Source organism: Macaca thibetana, chromosome 6 (assembly GCF_024542745.1).
Source record: "Macaca thibetana thibetana isolate TM-01 chromosome 6, ASM2454274v1, whole genome shotgun sequence".
NCBI classification, from domain to species: Eukaryota; Metazoa; Chordata; class Mammalia; order Primates; family Cercopithecidae; genus Macaca; species Macaca thibetana.
Window position 1 is genome coordinate 140,735,677 of NC_065583.1, and position 8,168 is coordinate 140,743,844.

Here is an 8,168-nt window from a genome sequence, read left to right on the forward strand (position 1 = left end):
TATAGATTCCATCTCAAGAAACCATTTTCTTGGCTTATCCATAAAAAGAAGCTTCTCATCCTTCCAAATTTGATTATGAGCTTGTAGGAATTGTCACATCTTCAGGCTTTACTTAGAATTCTAGATCTCTTGCTATTTCTCCTATCTCTGCAGTTGCTTCTTCCTCTGAAGTCTTGAACTCCTCAAAGTCACCCAAGAGGGTTAGAATCAACTTCTTCCAAACTCCTGTGAGAGATACTTTCACCTCCGCCCATGAATCACAAATGTTAATGGCATCTAGACTGGTGAATCCTTTCCAGAGGTTTTGAATTTACTTTGCCCAGATCTATCAGAAGAATCACTATATGTGGAAGCAATAGCCTTACAAATGTATTTCTTAAATAATGAGATTTGAAAGATGAATTACTCCTTGATCCGTGGGCTGAAGAATGGATGTTGTTTTAGCAGGCATGAAAATAACACTACTCTCCTTGTACATGTCTATCAGAGCTCTTGGGTGAATAGGTGCATTGCCAATGAGCATTAATATTTCATAAGGCATCTTTCTTTTTTTTGGAGGAATATTTTTAGTTTGTTAAATAAAAATTTTTTAGAATGGTGCTTTTCACATTACAAAAATAAACCAAAATGAAGAAAAGGTCACTGTAAAATGATGGGAAAAGGATCTGTAGATTTGCTTTTAGTATTTCAAATAGTCAACAATGCACGCCATAAAATGAATGCAAGATCACAACAGTCTTGTATTTACTTTGTATTTGAAGAAGATAGTGAAATAAGTGGCCACATTCTATTTTCTTTTAATTGTTGTTAATATGGTTGATCCGATTGGCTCTTTGATGAGTTTCATCCACGAAGTTCTACAGTTGTTCTATTAGCATTCGTTTTTTAACCTTGATGCTTCTTTAATGACATTTTGTAAAAATATTAGTCTTGTTTGTAAACTGCCTTGCACATGCTTCAGTAAAGTGAAGATTCTTTCATATTTTCTCCCTGGCTTTCGGATCTCTTTCATTAGTTGTGCTTTTAGTTTGGTATTGACCTCTTCATGGCTTTTGCAATGCATCACTTTCTTTCCTTTGTTGAGTGAAGATGCTGGTATGTTCTTTTCAGCACATTGTTCTTTATCTCTTGGCTCCTCATAATTTTCTAAAAATCCACCAACAGTGAGGTCATTGGTTCCTAAATGGTCATGACCAAGAGCCTGCCTCTGTATGATTGGTTGGCCATTCCAGTAAACTGACTGGAGAATATGTTGAAAATTCAGTATCCATAGCATTTGGTGTAATGTCTGATGAAAGTTGGTCTGCAACATGATTTTCAACCACATCATGTACTATCAAATCCTTAGTGGTTTCTTGTCAGGAGAACCTGCTCCCGATGGTTACATGAGTTCTTTTCTATTTCCTAAATGTCTTGGCTGGTTTGAGAAATAAAGGGAAAGAGCACAAGAGAAAGAAATTTAAAGCTGGGTGTCCGGGGGAGACATCACATGTCGGCAGGATTCGTGATGTTCCCCGAGCTGTAAAACCAGCAAGTTTTATTAGCAATTTTCAAAAGGGGAGGGAGTGCACAAATAGGGTGTGGGTCACAGAGATCACATACTTCACAAGGTAATAAAATATCACAAAACAAATGGAGGCAGGGCGAGATCACAGGACCACAGGATGGGGCGAAATTAAAATTGCTAATGAAGTTTTGGGCATACATTGTCATTGATAACATCTTATCAGGAAACAGGGTTTGAGAGCAGACAACCTGTCTGACCAAAATTTATTAGGCGGGAATTTTCCTCATCCTAATATACCTGGGAGAGCTACAGGAGACCGGGGCTTAATTCAACCCTTCGGCTTCGACCATAAAAGACAGCACGACTTGAGGGGGTTGTTCATAGGCCTATCCTCAGGGCGCATTCTCTTCCTCAGGGATGTTCCTTGCTGAGAAAAAGAATTCAGCGATATTTCTCCTATTTGCTTTTGAAAGAGGAGAAATATGGCTCTGTTCCGTCCGGCTCACTGGCAGCCAGAAATCTTATCTCTGGTGTTCCCTGAACATTGCTGTTATCCTGATCTTTTTTCAAGATGTCCAGATTTCATATTGTTCGAACACACATGCTCTACAAACAATTTGTGCAGTTGACACAATCACAGGGTCCTGAGGCGACATTCATCCTCCTTAGCTTACGAAGATGACAGGATTAAGAGATTAAAGTAAAGCCAGGCATAGGAAATCACAAGAGTATTGATTGGGGAAGTGATAAGTGTCCATGAAATCTTCACAATTTATGTTCAGAGATTGCAGTAAAGACAGGCATAGCCGGGCGCGGTGGCTCAAGCCTGTAATCCCAGCACTTTGGGAGGCTGAGATGGGCGGATCACAAGGTCAGGAGATCGAGACCATCCTGGCTAACACGGTGAAACCCCGTCTCTACTAAAAAATACAAAAAAACTAGCCGGGCGAGGTGGCGGGCGCCTGTGGTCCCAGCTACTCCGGAGGCTGAGGCAGGAGAATGGCGTAAACCCGGGAGGCGGAGCTTGCAGTGAGCTGAGATCCAGCCACTGCACTCCAGCCTGGGCGACAGAGCCAGACTCAGTCTCAAAAAAAAAAAAATAATAAAAAAAAAAAGACAGGCATAAGAAATTATAAAAGTATTAATTTGGGAAACTAATAAATGTCCATGAAATCTTCAAAATTTATGTTCTTCTGCCATAGCTTCAGCCAGTCCCTCTGTTTGGGGTCCCTGACTTCCCGCAACAATTTCTGAAATTTTATGAAGAGGAAGAGGTTTAATAAGATCTGGCTGTGCTTGAGTTATAGGTACAGGTGGTCCTTTTCCCCCTACATGATTGCTTACAACAGGATTCTGCTGTCTCCCTTTTAGTAGTGGAGACATACACCAATGTCTTTTAGGGATCTCTTGCATATTTGGTTCTCCAGGTCGTTTATGTTTATTTTGAGGTCCAGCCACAAATTCATCTGCTTCATCTATCATCATACCCTTCTTATCCAGCTTAAAGGGGTTGCCAAATGTATGCAACCTTTGTGGCTGATCAGGATTAAGTTCTCTTAGTGGAGAAGGTACTTGCTTGAGGTATTTCTGGTAGTTCCCCATTTGTGCTATAGGAACACTGTGCACTGATCTTCATCCTGTCCTTTAAGAAATCTGCAAGTGTGCTTCAAAAGATTAGATCTCATTCTTGTTAAGTGATCCAAAAGATTTCATCTTGGTATGTCATAAGCATTTCTAAATGTCTGTGGCTTCAAATCCTTATTCAGCAAAGCGACTTGGAACCCAGTGTATTCCTTCATATTAAGGTCTAGCAGTCTGTGAGGGACATCCTCTGAAATTCCCTGGAGGAGTTGTTGAAAATCTTCCCTATATGCCATTGATAAACCATGTGATCAGCTCCGGAGTTTTATTCCAGTTTCCTGTACTACCATTTTTGCCTACAGATCCAGTGACTCGATCAGATTCTATTTTGGCTTGTTGACTCAGTTTTTTGAGGTGTGAAATGACACTGTAACTAAGTCCGTATTCCATACTGTCTGCTATTAGGTTAGGTGCTCCCATAATACTAACAGCTTTCTTCAAGGGCCCGAGATAGTAAGGAGGCATTGTCTTCAAACAACTTTCAAATGACTGTCTCCACTTCAATGTTGGTTTTGCCTTACACACTTTAAACAAGTCATCTAAGAGGGGAAGAAGGACTGGATAATTGTAAGCCATCACAAATAAGTTGACACAGTTCACTGCTGTACTGGCTTTCAAGTAACCAAAAGGATGACCAAGTTCACTATATTTTGCACTATTGCTCACATACACCTGCCAACATGTTTGAGGAGATTTCCTTTCCAGGATAAATTTAGTCAGTGGTGAAGGTTCCAACTCATATTTGTCACAAGGAAGTTTATCAATAACCATTGGTTCACAGTCTGTACAGGAAAACTTCACTACAGGATGAGATGTATGAGGTGGTAGTGCTGGAGAATTTTGATCTGGCCAAAAAGACTCTGGAACAGGCCAATGACCTATAGGAATCCCAGTTTTAGGATTTGGTCTGACATATACAAGTTTGTGACAGCTATGCCAAGGCTGAGATCCAAAAGGCCTTGAAATATCTGGCTGCCCATCTTCTACAGGGGAAGGATCTGGTCCTGCTTTTTCAAAGTTTATTACCACCCCACTTTGTACTTTCTGCACCAAGGACTCTAGACACTGATTAAGTGTTCTTGGAGAACACACAAAATATGAATGGCTGCCTGTCACTTCACATATTGGTGTGATTGCATAGTCATCTAAAGGCACACCTGTCAACTGTTCTGATTCTACTGACATGGTGCCGGGCAACCGCCAACACTAATGCACAGAGTCTCTGATCCCAATGAAAAGGTTCCTTGGTCGATTCACTTCCAGGCAAAGGAGAATTAAGAGGTAAATGAAGCTCATCCTGGACTCCACTGGTGATGGTCAACTTGCTCCCATCAATAACTGTGATAATTATTTCTGACTTCAAGAAAAAAGGGGTTCTTCTCTGCCCACAGTTGTCTATGCCAGTTACTAATCTATTTAAATTTAATAAATCAAAAGCTGTCCTTAGGGATTGGCCAAGAGTCGTAAGTCCTTCAGCCTGAAGGTTTTTCAGTTCATTCATAAACGTTGCATGGTTTTCCTTTTTTTTTTTATTGAGACGGAGTCTCACTCTGTCGCCCAGGCTGGAGTGCAGTGGCGTGATCTCAGCTCACTGCAAGCTCCGCCTCCCGGGTTCACGCCATTCTCCTGCCTCAGCCTCCCGAGTAGCTGAGACTACAGGCGCCCGCCACCTCGCCCGCATGGTTTTCTTTCCATTCAGCCTTGATAGCATAGGGCGGCACTTCGAAAGTGACCAGCATATACCTGTCTCCTCTGCAGGCAGGGCCCCGGGCACGGAGCTGCGGGATGGGAGGAGGAACAGGGCGGGCGAGAGGGAAGCACAGAGGCGAGGTTAGGAGGCAGAGAAGGGGCGCCCAGAGGCCCCGCCGCCCCCATAGTACTGCACACGCAGCTGCCACCCTTCCAGGCCGCTCCCCCCACACAGATTGCTCCCCACGTACCGCCCGGGGCCGGAGCCTGGGCCCCAGGCCAAGCCCGTCTCGCAGCGGTCGCCCGGTGGGGGAGGGGAGGGAGGGGCATTTTTCTTATCAGCAAGTCTCAATAGTGGGCTTAAAATATTCAGTGAACTGCGCTATAGATAGATGTGCTATCTTTTAAGCTTTATTGATCCACTTATAGAACACAGGCAGAATAGATTTAGCATAATTCTTAAGGGTTCTAGGATTTTTTGAATAGTAAACGACCATTGGCTTCAACTTAAAGTCATCAGGAGCATTAGCCCTTAAAAAGAGAGTCAAACTGTTTTTAGAAGCTTTCAAGACAGGCATTCACTTCTCCCTACTACAGACCTAGATGAAATCTTCCAGTATAGAGCTATTTCTTCTACATTGAGAATCTGTTGTTTAGTGCATTCATCTTCATCATTTATCTTAGCTAGATCGTCTGAATAAGTTGCTGTAGCTTCTCCATCAGCATTGCTGCTTCATCTTGTGCTTTGATGTTATGGAGATGGCTTCCTTCCTTAAATTTCATCAACCAACTTCTGCTAGCTTCCAACTTTCTTCTACAGCTTCCTCACATCTATCTCTAGGCTTTCACTGAATTGAGAGTTTGCACTGGGTTAGGCTTCGTTTCAAGAGAATGTTATAATTGGCTTGATCTTCTGTCAAGACCACTGAAACTTTCTGCATGTCAGTAATAAGGCTGTTTCACTTTCTTATCATTTGTGTGTTCATTGAAGTAGCACTTTAAATTTCTGCCAATAACTTTTGATTTGTATTCACAGCTTGGCTAACTGTTTGGAGCAAGAGGCCCGGCTTACAGCCTATCTTGGCTTTTGACATGTCTTCCTCATTACACTTAATCATTTATAGCTTTTTACTTAAAGTGAGAGATACGTGACTCTTCCTTTCACTTGAACACTTAGAGGCCATTGTAGGATTATTATTTGGCCTAATTTAAATACTGTTGTATCTCAGGGAATAGGAAGGATCTTGGTGAAGCATATAGATAGGGGAATGACTGGTCTGTGGAGCAGTAAGAACACGTACATGTATTAATTAATTTTGCTGTCTTATATGGGAGTGGTTTGTAGTGCCCCCAAACAATTACAATAGAAAGTTTAAGATCACTGATTACAGATCACTATGATAGATATAATAATAATTAAGCTTGAAACATTGTGAGAATTATCAAAATGTGACACAGAGATCCAGAATGTACAAATGCCGTCTCTGTGTAGCATTGGGAAATGACACTGATAGACTGATAAAATTGCTTAGTGCAGACTTGCCACAAACCAGTTTGCAAAAAATGCAGCACCTATGAAGTGCAATAAAGTGAAGTACCATAAAGTGAGATATTCCTGTAAGTTAAGTATCCTTTGTTTTCACCTATACCACAAATGTTTCCCCATATGAACATCATTGCATAGATTTCTATTGTCCATATCAGTAATAATTTCTTAATGAGGGATTACTAGAAGTAAAAATATGTTATCAAATTCACATTAAGTATTTTAAAAATCTTGATACATAATAGAAAATTACCTCCCTGAAAGGATTCATCAATTTACACTCTTGGCAGCATTTAATCAGAATTCAGGTTCACAGTTTCTTCACCATTTTGTTCTTTGAAAATTTGATAGGCCAAAATCTGATATGTCAGTATTTTATTATGAATCTATTTGATTACTTGTGAGATTAAATATGTTTCCTTGTTTAACGACCAGTTTTATTTCTTCTGTTTTATGCTGTAATTTATTTAACTGAATCCGCATGTTCTATCCTTTTGGCTAATAGATATTTAAAATAATTATTTTTTAACAAAGAATAAGTATGCCAAAAATTATTATATGAGTTTTGAATATTTCACTAGTTTGTCTTTTAAAGTAGCTTCTAATTTTTTAACACTAAAACAATTTTGACTTTATATGTAGTCAAGTGTATAACTTTTTGTATAATTTTTAGTGTTGGGGGATTTAATTTGGCTTAAAATTTTAATATTTAGCCATTTTTAGTTTATTTTAATGTAGTTGTAAAGGGAGATCCAATTTTATTGTGTGTGCATGTAGACATGCATACATATATATATTTAAAATTTATTTATTTTTGAAATAGAAAGCCTTTCCAAAAATGTCTAAAAGAAACTTATTTGTTCCACACTAAATTATTTTATTCTTTACACAAGCTATAATGTTGACTTTTTTTCATGCCTTACAGCTAGAACTTCTAAAACAATATTACTAATACTATTTACAAGAATCCTTATTCCCCATTTATTTTAATAGAAATACCTCTGTTACTACGAAATACTTAATTATTCCATCATAGTCTATAATTTGATTTGTTTATTATCTTTTTAATCTAAAAGTTACTATGGAATACTTTTAATTTCTAAATTGTAAAGTATGTATAGTGGTGAATGAGATTTAGTGATTGTGCTTTTGTTATTTATTTTTAACTGAAATATATTTTGTATGTATTTGTAGGAAAATAGATACTTGTAAATGTGGCATTTTATGATTTTTTGAGATATTCTTTGTGATTCAGTGTGTATATTTTTTTCCATATGCCAATATTTTTCTCCATATCCATATTAAAAATGTGGATAACAAAGTTAAATTTATAGTTAATAATATAATATTATAAATTATTTTATATGTACTTTTTGTGTCCTTGATTAATAATTTTTAGGAAGTGTATATTACAAGTATAGGTGCAAAAAAACTCATAGTGGAACATGTCAATGCAATATAGCCACTAATTTGATGACTCTTACTTTGGATTCTGTGTTAATATTTAATAGTACTGCACTGTTCCTATTTGAGTTTCTCAGATGGATTTTAATCCATCTATTTATTTTAACATTTTATTACTATTTTGATTTAGGTATATTTCTTAAACTTTTGAGTTTTTTATTAATTCAGTATGAGAGGTTTTTGTTGTTGTTGTTGTTGTTTTTTTTGAGACGGACTCTCTCACTTAACCCAGGCTGGAGTGCAGTGGCATGATCTCGGCTCACTGCAAGCTCTGCCTCTCAGGTTCACACCATTCTCCTGCCTCAGCCTCCTGAGTAGCTG

The 8,168-nt window shown here is 38.6% G+C and overlaps 1 pseudogene; it reads right to left on the bottom strand.

Moving 5' to 3' along the window:
- Positions 1-797: 797 nt before the first annotated feature.
- Positions 798-4,667, bottom strand: LOC126956458 (integrator complex subunit 6-like; annotated as a pseudogene).
- Positions 4,668-8,168: the final 3,501 nt, after the last annotated feature.